Raw genomic sequence first — 24,686 nt, forward strand, 5'->3', positions numbered from 1 at the left:
GTCTTTCTTGAGTCTACACATGCATTAAACCTCATAGATCTGTATACCGAAAAGAGGTACCTTTAATATACAATCGTTAAGAATAAAGAGAGATTTAATAAGGCACGTACCTCCTTGGTAGTTTATATAGCTGAGCTGTAACAAACACAGCAGTTGTAACAGCAGGAACAGCTGTCACTGTCATTGTTATTGTTGTGTTTCACTTACATTCTTCGATCTGCACAGGAGCCTGTGAGGGGATGAGGGCAGGGGCCATGAACGCCATCTTATCCTGAGCTCAACTCACTTCGTCAGGCTTGGCAGCGAGTTCTTCACCTGCTGAGCCCTCTCGGTGGCCTGTAAGCCCCATCTTATGGTGAGACCATGAAGTTAGAGAAGATAACCTCTCTTCCAAGCTCTTATGGTGTGAACTTGTCATCCTTGGAAGGATAAGTGAGTTTTCCAAGGAGGGGATAAGCCTCAGAGGCCAGGGGAGGTGGCCACTGTACTATTCAAAGGATGTTTTGGTTACATTTAGAGAAGCACTTCCCAAAGTAGCTGAGGCATCGGTGGTCCTGCAGTGTGTCTAAGCAGGACAGCAGGCAACACCCTGGGGTGCTTCATCTGTTGCCCTTGGCTTTGGCACATAAAACCATTTGCTTTGGAAGCCATCGGTCGGGGTTGAGGGTCAGTCTGGTGACAAGTATCCCTTCCAAGGAGCTCCTGTCTTCCTCTGGCTCCTCTGGGGCGTAGTCTAAGGTCTTTGGTGAGGCTGTCAGAGCCTGTACAGTAGGTTTCCTCCTGTTCTGCAGACACACTGGGAGCTCCCTCTGCCTAGAAATTCTGTGCCCCAGACATCCAGCCGACCCACTCTCGTCCCATTCAGATCTTTATGTGCACATCGTCTTCTCAATGAGGCTACCTAGTAGAAAGTTCACCACTGCTGGGGAGGGGATGCTGGTGACGGCTCTGTCCCTCATTATCACCTCACTGAAGTGTGGGCTGGCTCTCAGGGCCCCTCAAGCTCCTGGGTTCTGAAATTCTGACCCTTGTAGCTATCAGAGACCCCTGTTGAGCTCACGGGCAGGGCTGGGACCAGCTCGCCACTCCGTCCTTAGTGACAAAAAGGCACAGCCCCAGCAGTGGGTACTAGAGGGAATGCCATATCATCTGATCCATAGCTGCTTGATCTTCTGACAATGCGCGTTGAGGACATGTCCATGAAGGACGTCACTGAGGTGGGGGAAGAATGCGGCCTGTTGTCTGGGCCCAGAACACAAAGGCGGGTTTGTGCACACGTGGGCACTCCCGGCCCAGGCTGGATCAGCTGCTCCCGTTTCCTCCTTTGCCATCACAATACAACTACAGAGATACAGTTTGCCCTTCAACCCCTCCGCTCCAGGAGAACCAGGCAGTGGGATTTCTGCCCACTGGGTGCCCGCTGAGCACAGCCAGTAACTCCAGCCTCCCGGCCCACTTGGCTCCTGGTGAGTCTAGAGTTTCAATTGCCTGCCTCTCCCTGACCTCATTAGCTGTCCCCTCTCGTCTTCTCTTTCTCTTGTCCTCCCCGGCACACGTGTGAGGGGCAGATCCAGGGTGATCTGGACTCCGCTGATTACCAGGGAGCCCAGGCTGGAAGCTGAGTCATTAGCTGCTGGGTGGTGGCCAGCTGTGGAGCAGGGTCATTCCAATGGGGCTTTACTCAGGCTGGGAAACAGCAGCTGTCCTGGCCTACCACCCTCATCCTAGGACACTGGACCAGGGACATTCTAGCCAGAGCCCCTACTCTTGCCCAGCATGGGGACAAAGCGGCGTCAGGATGAGATGGCCTGAGATGTAACAATAGACTCCCACATTACAGGTGAGAGAAGTAGCGTAGGCGAAGGCCATAGGTCCTGTGCATCTTAGTTTCCTCATCGATGGACATCCAGGAGAACGTTCTTCCACCGACGACGGACGGCTGTTGAGGGCTTTCTACGGACCCTGAAGCAGTGCTCAGCATGGGTCGACCTAGAGTAAACCCTGAAGCAGTAAGCTGTGCCACCATGCATCAGTACCCAGCACCATTCATGTGCGTATCAACTGAGACCCTTCTATGTGTGAGACACTTCAGAACACTTGATAAGCCAGTGAAGAGACAAAAATCCCTCCCGGCTCCCCCCAAAAAAATCCCTCCCATATGTAAGGTAACCTTCCCTCCCTCCCTCCCTCCCTCCCCCTTCCTCCTCCTCTTCCTTTTTCTCCTTCTTTTGACAGGTTCTCACTTCTAAATGGAGAGAACTGAAAACTGTGAGCTGTGTTAAATGAAAGGGCACAAAGTACATGAGAGGGTAGTGTGGGAGTCTGCTGGAGTCCAGCTCCGACCTGCTCCCACCTTTCACAGGGTTCTTGGGTGGAGGAGAGAGGAATGAGGAAATGATAGATAGAAAGACAGAAAGAGACAATAAGAAAGACAGAGACACAGGATAGCTTTGGGAGGGCCTTGGGTCAATACCCAGCCTCCCAGGCCTTTATTCAAAGGGCTTTTTATAATATGCCAAGGGGAGAGGCAAAAGACCTCCCCCAAAGATCAAAGCACACTGTACAGCCAAGTATAGACCCTTTCAAACACCTGGTAAACACTCCCCTGGTCAAATCATCCTATTATGCAGCCCTGCTGGGTAAAGCAAGCTCAGATTCTCTGACCCTGAATAAGGTCTCACTAGATAGCCTCTATGGGTCACCATAAGATAGAGCTCAGAGGTGGGGAAGAGGACTGAACCCTGGGAGTCAGGGAAGGCCCGTGTTTAAGCAGGTGGCCTGGGAGAGTCTTAGGAGATGATGCTTATGTAAAGATTTGAAGGAGACAGGGGGTGATGTGCCAAGAGGGTTTCTGGGGGAAGGATCTTGTAGGCAGAGGGGATACCCTGTTGCTCCTTGGGGGTGGCAGCTTACCTGGTGTGTCTATAGATTGGGAAGAGGTCCATTTTAGTGGATAGAATGCAAGAGAGAATCTGAGGGACCAGGATAAGGACATAAAGGGGTCTGCTCACCTGAGACTTTTGAAATACTAGGTCAAGCCTGCACTGAATGCCCAACAGAGTCACTTAGATAACGGAGCACATTGAGTGCCGGTGGCTAGGCTGTCTTACAAGGTGTCGAGGTTCTTGACTCCCCTAACAGGTTCTTCTAATTTGTGTGTGTGTGTGTGTGTGTGTGTGTGTGTGTGTGTGTGTGTGTGTGTGTGTGTGTGAACTGAGTGTCCTCCCTATTCCTACCCTTCCCATCACCGAATTGGAACTCAGCAATCCCTTGTCATTCGCTGGCTCACCTGCAGCATTCCTGGCGGGCCAGCATGCATCAGGCAGCCCTGCTCCTTCCTGCACTGACACTGTTGCTGGCTTCCTTATCTCTAGCCTCCTCCTTGACCTCAGAGGTCCTCTCCTGACTGGGGTTTGCGTTCTCTCTGTCTCAGTCTCTGTCTGTCTCTCTCTCTCTCTCTCTCTCTCTCTCTCTCTCTCTCTCTCTCTCTCTCTCTCTCTCTCTGTCTCTCTCTCGGCTCTGCCCTGTATTCAGCAAAACCCACCTCACCCCCTTCTCTTTTTGTGTTTTTGTTTTTTGAGACAGGGTTTCTCAGTGTAGCCCTGACTGTCCTGGAACTCGCTCTGTAGACCAGGCTGGCCTCGAACTACCCACCCCTTCTCTTGATGGGTATCTTGATGGGTGTATAGAAGGATCATTCCTAAAATCCCAATTCTTGCCAAGTCCAACAGTGATTCCCAGGGCTGATGATGGTCTCCCGTTTCTGGTCCTACCATGCTTAACAATTATTTGAAAAAGTAATGTGGCAATGTGGATAGTGTATGATACTACCCATGTTTAGTAGACTATGATAGTAAAGTGCAGATACCCCGTGATTTGGGAATTTCATTTTTAAGAATTTAGCTAAAGAAAATAGACCTGACTAGAGAAATACCCTCATTGGACAGGAGATGTTCAATTGGTAGAGCACTCACCTAGCATGCAGGAAGCCCTGATTACTCTCCAGCACTGCGAAAACTGAGTATGGAGATACCTGCCTGTGATCCCAGCACGCAGGTAGAGCCAGGATGATCAGGAGTTCAAGGTTATCCTTGGTTGCTTAGGGAGTTGGAGGCCAGCCTGAGCTACATGAGACTCCATAAGACAGAAAGAAAGAAAGGAAAGAAAGAAAGAAAGAAAGAAAGAAAGAAAGAAAGAAAGAAAGGAAGGAAGGAAGGAAGGAAGAAGAGAAAAGGGAAGAAAGGAAGAAAGGAAGGAAGGAAGAAAGAAAAAAGAGGAGAGAAAGTGAGAAATTAGGAGGAAAGAGCAGGTCATATCAATAAAAATGTGTATCATAGAAACATATATAATATGGAACACAAAAATGGTAGCAATGATTATTATTTATTAAGTATTTACTAATGATCAGGCATCATTAAGTTGTTTATTATGGTTATTTCATCCAATCCTTGCCCTATCTCTGTAAGAAAGGAACAATGATTATCTAGCAGCGTGGTTCTCAACCTGTGGGTCACAACCCTTTCACCGGGGTCACCTAAGGCCATGGGAAAACACAGACGTTTACATCACAATTCAACAGTAGCAAAACTACAGTTATGAAGTAGCAACGAAAGTAATTGTATGGTTGTGGGGGGGAGGGGTCACCACAGCATGAGGAACTGTATTAAAGGGTCTCAGCCTTAGGAAGGTTGAGAACCACTGCTCTAGCAGGGACTACAACTGCCATGTGTGTAAGAGAGCGTTCTCTAGAGGAAGGGAACCAGTGTGCTTTAACATATTAAAGGGGGATTTGTTGGATTGGCTGCTTGCCGACTGGGGAATGGAGTCCAGACATACAATACCGTCTGGGAAACCCAGCGATGACTGTCTTCACCCTGGGGAGTCGAGAATCCAGTACCTGCCAAGTCCATAAGACTGGATGTCTTAACAGTCCCAAGTTGGTGCTAATGGCTGGAGAATTTCTAAAGAGCCACACTGGTCTTCTGTCCAAATTGGAAGGCCAAAGAAGCTGGATCCTGATGTCAGCACGGTGGCCACGGCAACAACAGGGTTGATGAACTCGTGAACAAGATACAAAGGCAAGCAGGCAAAAAGCCAAAGCTTTCCCTCAGGTTTCCCTCTATCTGGGCTGCCTCCAGAAGATGCTGCCCACACTCAGGCTGTGGCTTCCCACTAAGAATAACCTAATCAAGAAAACCCCTCACAGTCACGCCCACAGGCTAACCTAAACCAGATTATCCCTCACAGGTGTCTAGAGGCTTGTCTTTCGGACGATTCTAGATCTGTCAAGTTTATAATATCAGCCATCACAAGTCTACCCCTTATCAACTTCAGACCCAACACATCTCCTTATGCTGTGTTTAATTTCCAAATGACGTTTACAGAACAAAGGTAAAACTTCAGCTGGAGCTGCCTGCTGACTAGGGAACGGAGTCCAGACAGAGAAAGAGAAGACCGTGGTAGCCATCTTAGTCGAACTTAGCTGCTGTCCAGGCATTATCTTGTAGTGCTTAGAGATTGTAGCTATTTTTGGAGAGTCTGTGGCCAGTACAGAAACTCCATGTATTTGGCTACACCCCTGCCTGAGGTACGATCAGGTCAATGTCAGTCAAGTCCCTGGCCACCCAAACTCTCAAGTTCCTCTGGAAATCACTCCTAACTGTGGCGAAATGGTTGATACTGTAAAAAATAGGACAGTGATAGTGGTTTGTTTGAGGAAAGAGCTGACATGAAATTACCCTTCAGAAGTGAGCTTTATTAGGAGAGAGGGTCTCACAACCATGGGAGCCACGATCTGGCCCTGGGATGAGAGATCATTATAAAGGGACAGTGCATTATATCAGCGACAGCATGATGGAACTGGGAAGGGAGAGAGAGAGAGAGGTTTTCCTCCAAAACCTACTGAAAGCCTACCTAAGCGGACAGCTACAAGTCAAAGAGATGGGGTGATGGGATGATGGGGTGATGGGATGATGGGGTGATGGGATGATGGGGTGATGGGATGATGGGGTGATGGGATGATGGGGTGATGGGATGATGGGGTGATGGGATGATGGGGGCATGGCCAGCGGACAAACTGAGGAGAGCGCAGGAAAACACCTGACCAGATCCTTTCAGGGTGGCGGGACAGCCTGTGTCACAAGAGGCATAGACAGTAGAACTATAAATGGGCTGTGACATCACAGCATGTCATAGATCTTTACTCTGTGTCTCAGAGAGAAATCTGCAGTGGGGCGTGGCCTGACCCCTTCAGGTTTGGGGCTCTGGCTACTTATAGTGAGATACTGTGACACCAGTCCCCCACATAGTCCCGAGCTGTGGAGGTATCCTTTGCCGAGCTGTCCAAACTCACTGACCCACTCCACTGAAAGCTATCACAGCACCTTTACTGAGGATTTGGTTTTGAACAGCAAATCTACGTGAGCATTCCAATTCCCCTGAGCCTTTGAATCTCGTCACCAACACTAAGCTAGGAGTATTAGACATCTCCAAATGAACAGCAGGCCATCTTTTGATGTGTATGTCAAAAATAACAGCCAGACAATCAAATACACTCTTGGCACCTTCTTTTTAACACCACACACACACACACACACACACACACACACACACACACACACACACACACTACATACATGTTTTGTTTGCATATAGGTTTGCATCACACGTATGTCTGGTGCCTGTGGAAGTGAGAAGAGGGTGTTGGATCCCCTGGGACTGGAGTTACAGATGGTTGTGACCTGCCCTGTGGTGTTGGGAATTAAGTCTGGGTCCTCTGGAAAAGCAGCCAGTGTTCTTAACCACTGAGTCATCTCTCCAGCCCCCTTGGCACCTTCTTTTAGTTTCATGAGCTACAATATTAAACTAGAATCTCTGCTCAATGAGGCCATACTGATAAACTCTTCCTGGTCTAGTTTTGTTTTTTCCAGCATTATCCCACTCCCCCCAAATTCGTTTCCACCCATATTCCCTAGATTTCCATTTGAATGCATTAGGAAACTCACTACATTCTTTAGGGGTATAGTGCAGCTCCTCACGGACCATGCTTCCTATCTCACCGCTAGAGGCCTGACCAGCTTTGAGTATGGTTGTAGTCTAGGGGCAAATATGGTTGGCCTCTGTCTAGACACATGGATTAATTCTGCTCTCAACATTGGTCAGAGAAGCTTCATTTTGCAGTGGGCATCGGTCAGTGTAGAGACTCAATGGTCAAAGTACTGACAATAAGTGACTGCCGAGTCACGGCCCTAAGTGAGACGTTTCTATCACTTACCCACCAATGCTCAGGGGACACTATGGAAGAGGAGGGAACAAGAATGTAAGAGCCAGAGGATGAAGAGGAAGGAGTGCTACAAGACCCTGGACATGCACGGTCATTTCACTCATGAGCTCACAGAAGTAGTGGTGACCACAGAAGACCCGCAAGACGGGACTGAAAGGGGACAGGATCGGCCCAGGACACCCAAGACCAAGTTCTCAGCACAAAGGAGACTTACTTGCCCCAGAGGGACAGAGGGCAGGAATAAGAGACAAAGACAGGAGACAGAGGATTTGGGAGAAGGGGAAGGGAGGGAGGAAGGGCTGTTTGTCCCAGAGTGGGACAAAGGACAGCCTCTGGATAGAGAGGAGATAGACGTGGCCCACAGGAAAATGGCAGTTTGTAAAGGTAAAAGGGGGTGTATTTAATTTTAGTTGGGCATGTTAATTGGGTGAACCAAAGGGGGCTTTTTTTTTTTTTTTTTTTGGTTTTTCGAGACAGGGTTTCTCTGTGTAGCTTTGCGCCTCTCCTGGAACTCACTTGGTAGTCCAGGCTGGCCTCGAACTCACAGAGATCCGCCTGGCTCTGCCTCCCGAGTGCTGGGGCAAAGGGGGCTTTTGATTGCTGGACATTTAATACATTGATAGCTGGACCTTGGTAGTCAGCCTCAGGAGGAGGAAGTGGTCATAAAGGGACTGGACCTCGGTGGCTAGCTTTGGGAAGGTAATCTAATGGTTGTTAGCAAGGCAGAGGGAATGGGAGAAAGGCACGGCCTGCCAGAGCCATGTTTGCCGTGCTTGGGCTGACTAGAGTCCCTTCAGGAACCCACCAACACTCCAGCGTGGATGGAGGGGCACATGTGGCCCCTCTCCTAGGAACTATTGATAATCAATGGCTGTGCAGAGGGCAAGTCATTTTTCTCCAGGGGGGTAGCCGCTGGCAAGGTGCCTGTAACCCCACACCCCTTGGGGGGATAAAATGAAGAAGAGTTAGGATTCAGTTCAATGATAGAGTGCATGCCTAGCTTTTGTAAGGTTCTAGGTTCAATTCTCGATGAAACAATTAGTAAATAAACATGTTATATTCATAGTGGGACATCACTCATTACAAGGGAACACGATCTCATCACCCACCTCACTGGAGGAACCTTGAAAACACACTAAGTGCAAAAAGCTGGATGATCCCACCTGAGATGCAGAGCTGAAGATCTCTATGGAGAAGTGCCTTCATGGTCACCTTGCGTTAAAGAGGTGATGGGACAGGCTGAGGAGCTAAGGGACACCTGGCAGGGAGGGCGTCTCTGCTTTCCAGGTGTCCTGTCTCCTTCCTCCTACAGAACAGCGTCCCACTGCCGAGTAGATCTGTGTCCTTTCCCAACACGATCATTCAAGTGACTCACCCTTCTGCAAACACCCAGGCAATTCCCTGCCTCCGTCCTTTCTTGTGTTCCCTGCTCTGAATGCCTGTTCTTTGTTTACTGATCAATTTGCGCTCTTACTTCTAGATCCAAGTCTGATGCACCTTCCTCCCCTTCCTACGTGCTCCTCTACTCTCTCTGTTCCCCTGAAGGAACATCAGCATCAGAATGTGTCTCCTGTCCTCAGTGATCCCCATGCACCTTTATCCTCTGTAGCTGAGGCGGTGGTGGCGCACGCCTTTAATCCCAGCACTCGGGAGGCAGAGCCAGGCGGATCTCTGTGAGTTCGAGGCCAGCCTGGGCTACCTAGTGAGTTCCAGGAGAGGCGCAAAGCTACACAGAGAAACCCTGTCTCGGAAAAAAAAAAAAAAAACCAAAAAAAAAAAAAAATATAGTTACCAGAGACCTTAGGGTAAACACGTTAGGCTTTGCCAGCCCCCACAAGCTGGGCTCTGCCACTCCTCCCCAATAAACTAATTGAAGAGATGGGTAATGATGAAAAGCAAAGAGAAGGGACTTTTTAAAAGAATTTTTAAAAAGTGACATCCTGACCATCATTATGTCAGCTCTGGTCTGGCCTGGATCGTGGTCTGATGAGTCGCTAGACTGTACGATTCATTCCTGGAGGCAAGTACCTCCTCTGACTGGTACCAGGGCTTCAGCCTTTTCCTCCCCACCCCCAGCATTAGGTTCCTGGGAACCCCATTCTTTGGGCCTGTTGTTTCAGAAGTCTGATAATTGAAGGGAGAGACACAAGTGTCTCTTCACACGGTTCCTTTGCTGCAAGGGTGGTTACAATGTAACAATCTGCTTCCTCTCTGGGGTTCCAGGGAACAATGATAGCTGGGGCATTTTCCTCACTTGGTGGGCTGTGCTCAGCAGAGCTCAGCATGACAAGTTTGAGACTCGAATGTGATTGTAAAGATAGTGTGCCTCTTTACAGCCCCCCCGCCCCCCCCCGCCCCCCCCCCCCCCCGCCATTTTTTAAGCCTTGTCATCCCCTTCCTTTGCTTAGGGCTACTATACTTACCAGTCACATTTGCATCTCTGCTTCTCAATGTAGCATTCCTCAGATCAGCTCCAAGACTGCTAAATGTCAGCAGTGCTGCCCAGCACCCTGAGAGCAGGTTACCTCTGTCCCTGGAAGTGCCGGAGGGCTGGGGAGGAAGTCCAGAGAGTCCTCAGTTCCTACTTTCTTCCACTGAGCTCCAAGTGAGCTTTCTTCATTAGACCTTGGCGTTTTTCTGCTTGACATAAAAACATCCCCACCCTTAGTAGCTATATTGGTAAACTGCAGAGAGGAGCAATGGATCTTTCAGCAGAAAACTGGTTTTCTTTTCAAGATGTGACTTTCAAAGTTCTGCTGTCCCTTTGCACAGAATTCTCTGTGCGGCAGGGGCAGATGTTTTCCAGAGGAACACATGGCCACATTTGTGATAAGAGGCCCCGGAAGAGGGCCTTGGCTAGACACCGAGTGAGAGCTAGTGTTTGTACAAGGAAGATGACATCCCAAGCCCCTGGACCACAGTGTTGGTTTGTCTTCCTGTTCTCGACTAAGATTGAATGGAGAATTCCTGCCTTACTGACCAGTTAGTGAAATCGTGCCGGAATCTTCTAGATCTTCAGTGTCATCCCAGGACTGTCAAGTACCTTTGGCTTGTTTACCTTTAGTTAAGACTCTGCGTGGAGCTGATAAGATGGCTCAGTGGGTAGAGATGCTTGCTGCCAGGCCTGCTGACCTGAGTTCAATTCCCAGGCCCTACACGGCACAAAGAGAGAATCAACTCCTGTAAAGATGTGTACACACACACACACACACACACACACACACACACACACACACACTTTTAAAAATTTAAAGACTCTGGTTAGATGAGCGATTAATAATTATAACTAATTATTAATTCATTTGACCAAATGGGCTGGAAGAACAGTCAGACCCTCCGTTGGTTAGTTGTTTCTCTGTGTCTCTTCCTCGCCACCATCTAATCTGTCTCTGGTACACAGAGCTGGTGAGTGCATCCATCCTGTGAAGTTCTGTTTATGCTTGAAATTATGTATTTTATGTTTCCCTAATTAACTACTGACTCTGTGATGAAGAATTTCATTGTAAGATATATTCTGTGAAACTTTTTGGATTCTCATTTACTTTAGAAAACCAATGAAGATCTTAATCTAATTTTTATGCCAGAATGTAAACTTTGTAAGGCCCTAGAGCATACCTCCCATGTCCTGACCCTCTCTACTTTCATACTCGTTGAGATCTCTCTCTCTCTCTCTTTCCTCTCTCTCTCTCTCTCTCTCTCTCTCTCTCTCTCTCTCTCTCTCTCTCTCCTATCTGAAAGACTCTCTTGCTGTCTCTTCTCTCTTTTAAAAATATTAGGTGGTGGCTTATTTATTTATTTTTAGTTTATGTATACGGGTGTTTTGCCTGACTGTGTGTCTGTACACCATGTGTTGCATGCAGTGCCCCCAGAGGCCAGAAGAGGGCGTCAGATCATCTGGAACTCGAGTTAAAGTTGTGAGCCACCACGTGGATGCTGGGAACTGAGTCAGGATCCTCTGTAAGAGCAGCAAGTGCTCTTCACCTCTAAGCTATCTCTCCAGTCCAACCACCTTCCCTTTTAATTAAGTTCTCCTTTGAAGTTTTCTATTCTGTGTGCTATCTAATCTCTGCTCCAGTCTCCAAGGGTGCTGATGAGTTAATTTACTTCTGATCCTTGTAAGTCACAGTCCATATTTCTTCAAGTCTAAGACGTACATGATTGCAAGAGTCTACATGCCTTATAGACCATCAAGTAAAAACACTTAAGACTTTAAGAATGCAGTGTTTGTTAGGGCTTGATTTTAAAGACGTTTTCAGTATGACGAAGTGTGCATCTCAGAATCGTGACCTGTATTTGAATTTTGAAGGGAGTCTTCTCCAGGCAATGCCTTGGTGTCTCCTATGGTGGAATGCTGGCCATCTTGGTGGGGAGAAAGGCTTGAAGTCACATGGGGTTTTGGCTATTAGTTGCCTGTCTGTGAGTTTTCCATTACGGCTATAACAGATGATGACAAATTTAACGACTTAAAACAACACAAACACATCAATTTACAGCGTCGTAGGCTGGAAGTCTGCCATGTGTCTCACAGCTAAAGTGGAGTTCTGGCAGGCTTGCTTTTCTTTATGGAGAAGGACTGGATTCTTCGCCGGTGTCAAAAGGCCATCTGTATTTTCTGTGTAGGATTTCTTTCTCCACTTTCAAGGCAGAGGGTTGCATCTCCTGGACCCTCCATAGTCAGGTCTCTCTCTGACTCTCTCCTGCCTCCCTCTTCCCCTCTAAGGATCCTCATAACGACCTTGAGGCTGTTATAGCCAGTATAACCTTCCCATTTGAGGAGCATCTGATTATCAACTTTAATATTTTAATCTCTGTAACTATGTAATCCTCACATTCACAGGTTCTGTTAGTAGAACACAGACATCATCGGATGTCATCACACTGTCAATCCTAGAACAGAAGTCACAGCATGGCAGAGCTTGAGAAAATCAGGGCTGCAAGAAGACACCAAAGAAGCCACAGTCAAAAACTAGCTTCTTTTGAGTTGTGACCTTCTCATATTATTAGACAAGGACCCAGAAAGCAGTAAGTGACTATTTGTGAGGTAGATATCATGGACTGGGGTTCCAGAAGCATGGACAGAGAAGGCACTGTCCCTTGGGCTCAACACAGCTGGAAGGAAAGGAAACCTGGAGAGGAGGCAGGGAGAATGGGAAGCAATCTCAGCCAGGACTCCATTTGGAGCTTTTTTTTTTTTTTTTTTTTTTTTTCGAGACAGGGTTTCTCTGTGTAGCTTTGCGCCTTTCCTGGAACTCACTTGGTAGTCCAGGCTGGCCTCGAACTCACAGAGATCCGCCTGGCTCTGCCTCCCGAGTGCTGGGATTAAAGGCGTGCGCCACCACCGCCCGGCTCCATTTGGAGCTTTAAAGGTGGGCAAAGAGCTGGACATTTGTACCCTGTTAGATGTGGATTGTCCATGAAGGGAGATGTGATCTTGATGGAGGGAGGGGGGTTCTCTCTTCAACAGAAGCACTTCTTGGAGAGGGCTGTCTGCCAGCATGTTCCTGGCCAGTGTGGGGAATAAGCCCAGCACTTCTCAAGAAGCATGGGGTGGTGCAGTGTGAAGCCCGCTGTGGAAGTGTTTTGGTATGAGTCAGTGGTCAGTGAATGAAAGGGTATTCTCAAGGCTTGACAGGGAGGGTCCCCGGGCAGGGTACATGACTCGGAGGAGGAAAAACGCCATTGAGGCAGGGAGGAGATTCAGAAGGTATGCCTTCTCATCTCCCACCTGCACCCAATCCCTACAGAACTCAGGCTTCTTGTCCTAAGCATCAGGAAGACGTTCAGGTAAATGGTGTCGACTGTACCTACCCCAGGATGGCAGTCAACCTGCAAAGTCCGGGACCTCTCCACCCAAGGCAAAGAGGAGTCTACAAGGGAGTCCTGGCTAGGGTTGCAGCATTGATGAGACAGTCCCAGCCAATCCTGAGAAACCAGGCAGAGGACAGTGTGGCCCTCCTCCACAGAGAGATTCCAAATCCTTTGAGGGTAAAGATGATGCTTCAGGGTTGTTGAGAGGATTGTTGTTTAGATGGGTTAACCCAGTAGCTGGTGTTAAAATACATCATTTTCTCTACCTTCTCCACCCCTGGTGACTAGACATCAACAGCCTGCATGTGGGTCTCGTTTGTAAAGTGGGACCAACAGATGTGTTGTAAATATTAAGAGAAAATAGGCATACGGAACTGAGTATTTACCTGGGACTTGGGTCATGGCGTCAGTTCCTTCTTCCCTAGGATGATACATAGGTTGCACCATAGTTGACGAAGATTTTTTTTCCAGCTTCCTATAAATGTAAGGAAACAGAAAGCAGGCACTGTGTAAACAGGGAGCAGAAAGTAGCCAGCCCAGCAAGGCAGCCAGCAAACACTAGGGACGTACCAGGGCCTCTTGGGTGCGCCTGCTTTCTGCCCTGCCCGTCGCCTGCATTTTTGCACCCCTAAGCGGCTTCCCAGGAAACCCATGCTCAGGTGTAGACACCGTTCAGATAGTGCAAGAGAGGCCCAGCACATGCCGACAGTGGTGTCTCTGCAAACCAGCCTTGCTGGTCAAGGAAACCCGAAGCCTCGAGGTCGGGGGGATGGATGGGGGGTGGGGTGGGCTCTGAGTTAGCTTCTTGTAGACAGCTGACTTCAGGGCCTGCTTAGGTCAGACTTTAGAGAGAGAGTGAGAGAGAAGCTGATGCACATCTATTCTGCTGTCCCGAGGAACAGTGTTTGCCTTGGATTTAAAGGGCACTGCAGTACCTCCCGGCCACACTTAGAAGGCCCTTGCTGTGTTTGTAGTCATGGTGCCAAATGCCCTGGAATCTCACTTAATCCTCACAGCCGGCCGCTCTCACAATGCTCTGTCCACTTTACATAGTGGGAAAGAAAGACTCAGAAGTGAAGAGAAGGTTGTTGCCGGTCACAGGGCACAAGCGACAGAGCTGGTTCCATCGGAACAGCGTGCTCCCAGCAGCCGTGCTCCTCTGTGAAGTGTGCTCCTCTGTGACGTGTGCTCCTCTGTGACGTGTGCTCCTCTGTGACGTGTGCTCCTCTGTGAAGTGTGCTCCTCTGTGACGTGTGCTCCTCTGTGACGTGTGCTCCTCTGTGAAGCGTGCTCCTCTGTGAAGCGTGCTCCTCTGTGAAGTGTGCTCCTCTGTGAAGTGTGCTCCTCTGTGAAGTGTGCTCCTCTGTGAAGTGTGCTCCCAGCAGCCGTGCTCCTCTGTGAAGTGTGCTCCTCTGTGAAGTGTGCTCCTCTGTGAAGTGTGCTCCTCTGTGAAGTGTGCTCCCAGCAGCCGTGCTCCTCTGTGAAGTGTGCTCCTCTGTGAAGTGTGCTCCTCTGTGAAGTGTGCTCCTCTGTGAAGTGTGCTCCCAGCAGACGTGCTCCTCTGTGAGGTGTGCTCCTCTGTGAAGTGTGCTCCTCTGTGAACGCTGTAGTTTCATCCTTCAGAATCTTCCTGTCCAGGGTCTCTAATGAAACTTTTAGGGAACATATTTTCTAGGTCCACCCGCCCTTCCCCAGTCAAACTTTTTCTTAACCTTTTTATTTTCTCCATTTTGTGTTTTGTTGTTGTTGTTGTTGTTGTTTTTGTTTGTTTTTCAGAACAGAAGGGAGCTCTGTTCTTTTTAAAGTTTATTTATTTATCTAATGGGTGTGTGTGTGTGTGTGTGTGTGTGTGTGTGTGTGCGTGCTCACACTTGTGCCCTGGGATGCACGTGGAAGTCAGAGGCCAGCTTTCTGGAGTCAGTTGTTTCCTTCTACCTTGGAGCAGAGTCTCTCGTGCTGTTTCTGCCACGCTGTGTACTCCAGGCTAGCAGGCCTGTGGACTTCCAGGTAATTCTCCCGCCTCTGCATCCCATCTCACTCTAGAACGTCTAGGATCACAGAGGGGCACCACCAGACCTGGTCTTTCACATGGGTTTGAACTCGGGACATCAGGCTTGCACCACAAGCACTTTTACCCACCGAGCCATCTTGCAAACCCCCACCCCCCGACCCCCACTTGACCTTTTAATCATTGTATGTCCATAACAGATGCTGTTGTGTGCGCAGAACCAAGTTAGGCTGGCTTGGGTAAGTGAATTCAAGGATAAGTCACACACTACCCAAACCCTCCAAACCAAAGCTAGAAACACAAGAGGGCTTGGCTGTGCAGGGTATCATGGTGCCCGTGCCCTGCCGCACAGGCTGCTCACCCAGCCCAAAGAATGAACGGATTGTTGTCTATGCTTTCCCCTTTCTGTGGCTCCAGATGTTGTATTTAATTTTCAAAGGTAAAACACTGCAACGCAAATGTGGTCATAAGTCAGGAGGGGGTGTGTGCGCACGTATATGCACGTATATGCATGTGCATCCATGTATTCATATGTGAAAGGCAGTCTATCAGCACCAGCTAAAAACGTGAAGCAGTCCATCTGTGCTGGAAATTGAGGACACCATATGCTTGCATTTCTAGGTCTTCCTAAGAATTGTATAAGTGCCCCCAAAGCCAAGAGGGCAGGATCAGGGCCAGCCATGGGACACGTTTCCAATGAGGAATGCTGAGGAAAGGCTGTCCTTGAGGAGACCTAGCTTGCCAGCCCATGGAATGTTCCCAGCCTTGGGGTTTAAACAAAAACGGCATTCAAAGGTTGAGTGCTCTGTTGAAAGCAATCTGTCTCCTTGCTTTGTCTTGGGGACTTATCAAGGTGAACCCTGGCTCAGAGAGGCACTGGCTATTGAATTGAAAGCTGGGCACTCCAGCCAGGCAGGCCCGGTAATCCTCCCAGCCATCTCTAATTAGCAGGCTCTGGGGGCCCTCAGGGTCACACAGTCCAGGCAGAGGTGAGATAAGCGAGAGGTCTAGTCTCCTCACTCCGGGAATAGTGCTGCAGAAAGGCATCCTGGGAGGAGAGCTGTGGGAGGTAACACAGTCCGGCCATGGCCACGAAAGCTTATCAAGGGCTCCCTGTGTGCTGGCCCTCTAGAGAGGGACCTATCTGATTGGCGCAGACCCACTGTGGGCCTCTGCAGCATTCTTGTCTAGAAAACCTTCCCTTATTACCCTCCACTCCTGCTCTCTATTCTACTTGAGTAAGGCCCCTGTACAGAGACCTGAGACTTAAAGTTTCATTTTCAAATAATGCATCATGTAATTGGTTTAGTGGGTGATATCCATCATTTAAAAAAAAATACAGAGAGAAAGTAGACTGGAATAGAACAGGGATGTAGCTGGGTGCACTCAAGATAATAAAGGTATGCATGGTCATGTGACTGTGACATTACGATCTAAGAAAGTAATTTTTGCTTTTTCTTTCAGGACTAGGGATTGAACTCAGGGCCTCAGGCATGCTAGGCCAGCACTCTACTATGTGAATGAATGAAGCCCACAAAAGTGTTATAGGTGAAACAACATGACGTCAGAAAGAAGCGGTGACAGAAAGATGTGAATATATGGGACAAGATGGACACGATGCCAGCAGCCATTCAGTGTAGACAGTGACTCCGACACATCTGTTGTATTATCGCCTGTGTTTTTGTGTCCTGTCAAGATTTTTTTTAATGAAAAAAAGTTTAAAAGCACACATAAACACAGAACAATATTTATGTTACAGATACATTGAAATTAAAAACTAAACATTAAGAGAGCTAGAGAGAGGGCTTTGTGGTTAAGAGTGTTTACTGCTCTTACAGAGCATCCGGCTGGGTTCCCAGAACCCACATGGCAGTTCACAACCATCTATAACTCCAGTTCCAGACGATCCCATGTCCTCTTCCGGCCTCAGCGGGCACTGCATACATGTGGTGCACAGGCATACATTCAAGCAATACACCCCTACATATAAAATGAAAATAAGTAAATCTAAAAAAAAAAAAAAAAAAAAAAGGAACAGCAAACCGCCCGTTCCTGTAGTTTCAGGAGATCTGATGCCCCTCCTCTGGCCTCCATGGGTACCTGCATGCATGTGGTGCGCATAACCTCATACAAGCGCGCACACACACATATGCATACATCTTTTTAAAAAGATAAGTATCAAATCAAAAGGGCTACTTGTGAGGATAGGGAGTGGAGCATAGTAGTGGAGCGCTTGGCTAGCATGTGTGAGGGCCTGGATTTGATCCCTAGCCATGCTCAGCCCCTCTCCCTGTGGGGGATAGGGAAGATTAACTATAAGTTAGCAGAATGGGAGTTTGCCATGTATCTTAGTTAGGGTTTCTGTTGCTGTGAAGAGACACCAGGACGAGGGCAACTCTTATAAAGGAAAAACATTTAATTGGAGTGGCTTACAGTTTCAGAGGTTTAGTCCGTTATCATCGTGATGGGGCACGGTGTCATGCAGGCAGATATGGTGCTGGCTACATCTTGATCAGAAGGCAACAGGAAGTGGGCTGCCTCACTGGGCATGGCTTGAGCATGTATGAGACCTCAAAGTCCACCTCCACAGTGACACACTTCCTCCGATAAGGCCATACCTCCTAATAATGCCACTCCTTTTGGGGGCCATTTTCTTTCAAACCACCACAGCATGACAGGAAAAAAAATTAGGAAAAAGAACTGGAGAAATATTTGGCTTTCCAACATTCCTCCAAAGCGCCCTCCCCCATCACTTCATACATCCAGAGGAACACAGGTTAGGTCAGGTCAGGACTAAGTGACAAGGTGCATTTGGCAGGCAGCCAGCGGGGCCTTCCCAGCACCCACCTTTTTCCTTCCAGTCCCAGGGCATGGTTCAGCTCTTCCTTTGGAAGCATCCTTTCATGGATTTACCATATATCATCTTGAGACATGATCATGGCTCTCTCTTCCCGACCACACTGAGAAGCAGGGGCTGTGCCTATGTGTCCCCAGCCTATGACACTAATGTACTCTGTAAGAAGAGCTATGTAGTGAGAAACAGTCTGTGGTGGTGGATTGTTATCTGTGTTGTCTTCGTAGAGCTCTGAAGCGGGCAAAGTGCTTTCTCCATCTGGCCAACAAGGGACTGGGGGCCAGGGAGGCTGAACATCTCAAAGTCACGCTATTATATGGAAGTAGAGCTAGGATCCAGTCTGTCCACAGAGCCGGTATTCTCAGTCACTGCCCCATACTGTCTTGAGGGAGGCATGGAGGAGAAACGCTGGACACTCCCAAGCCAAGGGCTGAACTTGATGATGTTTGTTCTGAGTGTTGTGTGGCTGGGAAGGGTGGGAGTGATCAGAGATCCTGAGAACGAAAGAGACGAGTGTGACACTAACAGCCACTGATGGCCTCTAAGTGATAGTGGTCAAGGCCAAACATCTCCCCTAAATTGTTCAGGGGCTGAGATGGCTGGGGCTCAGTTCTCTCTCATGAGAACGATAAGGGTCTTGTCCCTTCAATCTCCCCACCCATTTCTTTTCCATTTTGAGACAGGATCTCATGTAGCCCAGTTTGGCCTCAAACCTTCAAGGATGGCCTTGAACTCCTGATCCCCCTACCTCTGTCACTCGAGTGCTTCTATTACAGATGTGCACCACCACCTCCATCTTCTGTGACAGATGTACACCACCACCTCCATCTTCTCTGACAGATGTGCACCACCACCTCCATCTTCTATGACAGATGTGCACCACCACCTCCATCTTCTATGACAGATGTGTGCCACCACCTCCACCTTCTGTGACAGATGTGCACCACCACCTCCATCTTCTATGACAGATGTGCACCACCACCTCCATCTTCTAAACTGGTCTCAATCACTGGTTCTCAATTAAGAGTAATTTTGTTCTTTAGCATACCTCTGGTAATGTCTAAGATAATGTTCATGGTTACAGTGTGGATAAGAAGGTTATGGGTTGGTCAGTCTTAACTTGACTGTTTTGAGATGTAGGTAGGAGATTGGTAAGTCACACGTCTGGGTGTCTGTGAGGATGTTACCCATGGGTAGGGAGAACTGCTCTGAATGTGAGCATCACCACTGTAGCATGAATCTTAAAAGTTCTTATTAATAAAAACAAACCCAGGGCCAGGTACTGGGGTGAATGCTGGAAGATCAGAGATGCAGAACAAGCCACAGCTTCCTCACCTCACCAATTCCTCAGCTGATCCTGTTTCCTCAAACTGGAAGCTTCTGAGTCCTCATCCAAATGGATCTCAGCTGAACTGCTGCTAAAAAGCCTAAATGCTTAACCAGCCTAAAAGCTTAACCAGCCTAATTCCTGGTTTTCACGCCTTATATACCTTTCTGCTTTCTGCCATCACTTCCTGGGATTAAAGGCTCACTTCCTGGGATTAAAGGCGTGAGTCACCATGCCTGGCTGTTTCCAGTGTGGCTTTGAACTCACAGAGATCCAGATGGATCTCTGCCTCCCAAGTGATAGGATTAAAGGTGTGTGTGCCACCATTTTCTGACCTCTATGTCTGTCTAGTGGCTGTTCTGTTCTCTGACCCTAGATAAATTTATTAGGCTGCATGATATATTGGGGAACATAATATCACCACACACCACCTCCTAGTCTGGGGACCCAGGGGAGTAAAGGGGAAGGAGGAAGAGGCTGCAGAGCACTGGTGCGCTGCTCTCTCTGGGACTCGGTGGCCATGAGTGAAGAAGCAGCTTGGTTCTCTGTGCCTTTCCATCCCAAAGTACTGCCTTGCCACAAACCAGAAGCAGGGAGCCAGCTGTACCAGGACTAGAACCTCTGAAACTGAGGCCAAACGATTCTTCCCCTCTTCCTCTTAAGTAATTTCTCTTTAGGTATTGGTAAGAACCCCCACCCCTCTTTCACACATACACACACACACACACACACACACACACACACACACACACACACACACATACACGGCTGATGACATCTAGTAGGTAGAGACCAGGAGTCTCTAAACATGGGATCCAACAGGAAAATCCTCAACAAAGAATTTCCCCACCCCAAAATGTTACCAAGGCCAAGACTGAGGAGCCCTCTTTAAATGAGTTTTTGTTTGTTTGGTTGGTTGGTTGGTTAGTTAGTTTTAGGGGGTTTTGTTGTTGTTGTTGTTGTATTAGGTCTGGAAGATGTATCTATTGAAAACAGAACTTTAACTGTAGTAAGAGAAAAACTATTTATTGCTTATTAAGCTTTATTTAGTGAGTATGTTATGATCAATGCAACTAATTCTTAAATGAAAGATATTGGGTTTAAGAAATGGCAATTATGTGAAATATAGTATACACAATTAATACACAATAATGACATGAAACAAATGATTATACATTTTCATTTCATGCACATTTACTTTGTTATGACAATTTCTTAATGAAATTACTTTCATGGTATAAAAAGATACTGCCTTCTAAAACACTTAATGAATAATTAACAAAGGCCCCAGCAGTATAGATTTAAACAGGACAAGCAGATCTTTTCCCTCTTTTGGGAGAAATATTTAAATAGAACTCAGGTAATTAATTATGCTTGAAGGTAGTTTAGATGCTATGTGTTAAAATTCTGGGTAGTACATCACCACATAATCATATCCATTTTAGCAAGCATATTGGTTTATTTACAGCTGGGTTGCTATTTTCTCTTCCATCATTTCTTACCCTCTCCGTTTACAATATAGCCACATATAGCATATGCAAGATTGAAAAATGCCAAGTCCAGTTGACATGGGAATGGGAATGGGAAAATTTCACAAGATCCCACCCCTCCACAACAAGCTATGGGCTCCCAATGGCTGCTAAGAGAGGAAGAATCAGCCTTCTCCAGTGACGAGCTCCATCGTAAGCCGTCAGCCCTAAAGACGTGTGAATACAGGCAACAGTAAGTGGGTTCCGCCTGCTGTCCATGTACACATACACCCGAGTTTCGTATGCATACATATGCAAAATGACAATTGTAGGAGGAGAGATCATGAATTTGATCGGGAGTATGGCAGGGGATGCAACATGGCTGAAACACATTATTTATGTAGACCAATCTGGAATCAAACTCAGAAAGATTTGCCTTTGTCTGTTTTCCAAGTGCTGGTATTAAAGACATGTGCTACCATGCCCAGAAAAAAAGTTTAAATTTTTAAAAAGACATTATTTATTTATTTATTCGTTTGTTTATTTGTTTGTGAGTGTGTGTATATGTGTGCGTGTGTGCACGTGTATGTGCGCGCGCGCGCGCGTGTGCGTGTGCGTGCACGCACACGATGTGTATGCCACGTGCCTCGCAGGTCAGAAGAAGACATCAGATCTCCTGGAACTGAAGATGGTTGTGAACTATCATATGAATGCTGGGAACTGAACCTCAGTCCTCTGCAAGAACAACTAGCACTCTCAACGGCTGAGTCATCTCTACAGCTCCCCTCAAACCATTCTCTACCCGGAAGATGCTTCTGAAATTTCATCCACTCTGCTTCCTCGAGTGCCTTAGCTCCCACAGGCTCTGAATCCCGGGCCTTGGCACACACAGGCTATTGTCAAGTGGTGCCTGAGTGCTGGGCTGGGGAGTCTCACGTAATGGCATTTATTTGAGAGCTTGTTAGAGCCAAGAGCCATTGCACCACACTGCCTTCCCACTTTCGGACGCTTAGTTCACCGGTGCACTGGTTGGCATTTTAGAGCGGCTCTCGGGGAAAGCCCATTTTGCCCAGTCTGTGGTATTTGACAATTTCCATGGCGCAACTATTCCAACCTTTGCCAATTTCGTGTTGCCAAGGTGAAGCTTGCTGGCCTGCAAAATCCATAAAACTAAATAAAACAAATGAGCGGCTGCTGGTGCAAGCTCTCCCACACCGCTGCTTAAGCAGCCCCAGTGTCTCGTCGTCTATATTCTCTCTTTAGCCACACAAAGGCTGTATCTATTGAGTCAATGGCTTGGTGAAATCAATGCCGACTCTTCACTCACACAATAGCTCACACTGAGCATTTCTACTCAGGTGACTCTTGCACACACGCTCCCACCGCACTCCTTCCTGTACAGTGGCTGCTCAGGATTCAGCCCCCTTCTGTTTGCGGTTTCCTCTCTTCCAGAGCACTGGTTCTCAGACTTCCACCAGCACTGGAATCACCCAGAGAGCTCAAAACAGAGTTTCCCTCCCTCCCTCCCTTCCAAGACAAGATCTCAGTATGTAGCACAGGCTGCATCTTGAACTCCCTGCATAGCCCACAATAGCTTCGAAATTGCAATCCTCCTGCCCCAGCTGCCTAAGTTCTGCAATTGCAGGTGTTCACTATCATGCATGGCTAAGAATGCACCTTTTCTAGCAGGTGCCCAGGTGTTGCTGATGCTGGTAGATTAGATATGGTTTTAAGAGTCATTACTCTAAGGCAAAGGCTCTCAACCTTGACTGCACACTGGCTGGAGTCACCTGGGAGTTTTAATAGGTTCTGATGCCTGGCTTCTGTTCCCATTGCCAAATTTCTCTGTGTGATTTCAGTGTGCAGCCAAAGAGGAAGTCATGCTAAGGAGTACCACACCACTGTTTCCTCCATCCCCCAGCTGGTGGATTTTTTGTAACAGTTTGGATATAAGCAACCCTCTAAAAGGCACATGTGTTGAAGATGAGGTCTATATCTGGATCTAGTCATTGAGAGCCCCCGCTCTCAGTCATGAGAACTCTGCCTTCTTCAGTGACCTAATCTACGGATGGATCCGGAGTGTGATGTTGTTATTAGAGAGGCGATGGAAACTTCCAGAGGTGGGGCTTAGTTGAAGAAATAGACCACAGAGGGTGTGTTGTTTGGGGCTGTATGTTGTCTTAGGCCCCTTCCTCAATCTGTTTCCTGTCAGCTGAGGTAAGTTGGTTTGGTCTATCAGGTGCTCCACTCCAAGTGACCTGAACACATCTTTGCTTCTGGCTCACAGCAATGGAGTCAGCTGCAAATGGAGACCCCTGAGACCATGAGCCAAGATAAATCTTCCCTCCTCCATGACATGTGTCCTGTCACAGCCAAGACAGAGGGAGAGCATAGTTCTGTGTGAACGGGTTTCTTAGCTAGGGTTCTATTGCTGTGAAGAGTAACCATGACCACAGCAACTCTTATAAAGGAAAACATTTAATTGGGGCTGGCTTACAGTACAGAAGTTGAGTCTATCATTACGGCAAGAAGCATGGTGGTATGCAGACAGACATGGTGCTGGAGAAGGAGCTGAGAGGTCTACATCTTGATCTGCAGGCAGCAGGAAAACTGTGAGCCACTGAAACTGAGCCTGAGCATCTGAGACTTCAAAGCCCACCCCTGCAGTGACACACTTCCTCCACCAAGGCCACGCCTACTCCAACAAGGCTACGTAGTCTAATAGTGCCACTCCCTATGGGCCACGCATTCAAACACCTGAGTCTATGGGGGCCATACCTACTCAAAGCACCACACTAGCAGTGAAGAGACATTATGACCGTGACAACACTTATAAAGGAAGGCATTTAACTGGGGCTTGCTTACAAGTTCAGAGATTTAGTCCATTGTCATTATGGTGAGAAGCATGGTGGCACATAGGCAGACATGTTGCTGGAGAGGTAGCTGAGAGTTCTACATCTGGACTGTCAGGCAGCAGGAAGAGATAGTGACTGGGTCTGGCTTGAGTACTACTTGAAACCTCAAAGCCCACCCCCAGTGGCCCACTTCCTCCAGCAAGGCCACATTTACACCAACAAGGCCACACCTCCTAATTGTGTCACCTCTTATGAACCTATGGGGCCCATTTTCATTCAAACCACCACAAAGGGCTTGTGGCTGAGCCTGGGAGTGATGCACATGTGTTAGGCTAGCTCACATCCCATGGCCTGGAAGAGTCCCTTGATGGAACCTCCCATAGGTTGGGAAATGTGATCCAGCTGGCTGCTACAGAAGGAAAGGGGTGTGGCTTCCTAAGCAACTCTCTGGCGGCTATCATCATTGCTGTTTGGGGAACAAGTACACGTAGGCAGACCTCCAGATGGGTGAACCTCCAAGTATGTGTGCCAAAGTTAGTGTGGGGGAGAGTTCAGATTTAGGGCGAGTGTGTGAGGGTAAAACCACCAAGGGCAATATGGGGTGTTTTTATATCCATTCCCCAGATGGAACGTATGTCAAAACTAAGCCCTACAGACAGTGCTCATAGTGCCAGGGCTATGGAATGGAAGTGGGTAGTCGTGTGTGTGTGTGTGTGTGTGTGTGTGTGTGTGTGTGTGTGTGTGTGTGTGTGCGCGCACGCGTGTGCATATACACATGGGGTAAAGACCTGGCGTTGAGGCTCTCACTGTTTTGCCGAGGGAGACACAGAGACACTGCTTCCTTCCTGTAGTAAAGGGAAATATTGCTTCAGGGCAGCCATTGGCATCCATACCCTTCCTGTCTGTCCTGTCACTCCAGGAAAAGTTTGAAACCTTGCCGTGGGTTTTAAATGGAGCTATTATTCATACTATAAAAGGATTCTTTGCATAGTGAGCAGCCTCTTTAGACATTTCTGCTTTCCTACACACAGATTAACTACACTGAGTCAGAGCCCTCCATGCAGAAAGGGAAGGAGGGGACAG

General features: G+C 47.9%; 1 long non-coding RNA gene across 1 annotated transcript; it reads left to right on the forward strand.

Moving 5' to 3' along the window:
• Positions 1-1,361: 1,361 nt before the first annotated feature.
• LOC128106407 (uncharacterized) lies at positions 1,362-21,871 on the forward strand. Its single transcript, XR_008216698.1, has 3 exons — positions 1,362-1,466; positions 1,841-2,050; positions 18,729-21,871. It is a non-coding gene; the product is annotated as an uncharacterized LOC128106407 (long non-coding RNA).
• The last annotated feature ends 2,815 nt before the right edge of the window (positions 21,872-24,686 follow it).

The sequence above is a fragment of the Peromyscus californicus genome, unplaced genomic scaffold, assembly GCF_007827085.1.
Source record: "Peromyscus californicus insignis strain IS unplaced genomic scaffold, ASM782708v3 Scaffold_9__1_contigs__length_137607984, whole genome shotgun sequence".
NCBI lineage: Eukaryota > Metazoa > Chordata > Mammalia > Rodentia > Cricetidae > Peromyscus > Peromyscus californicus.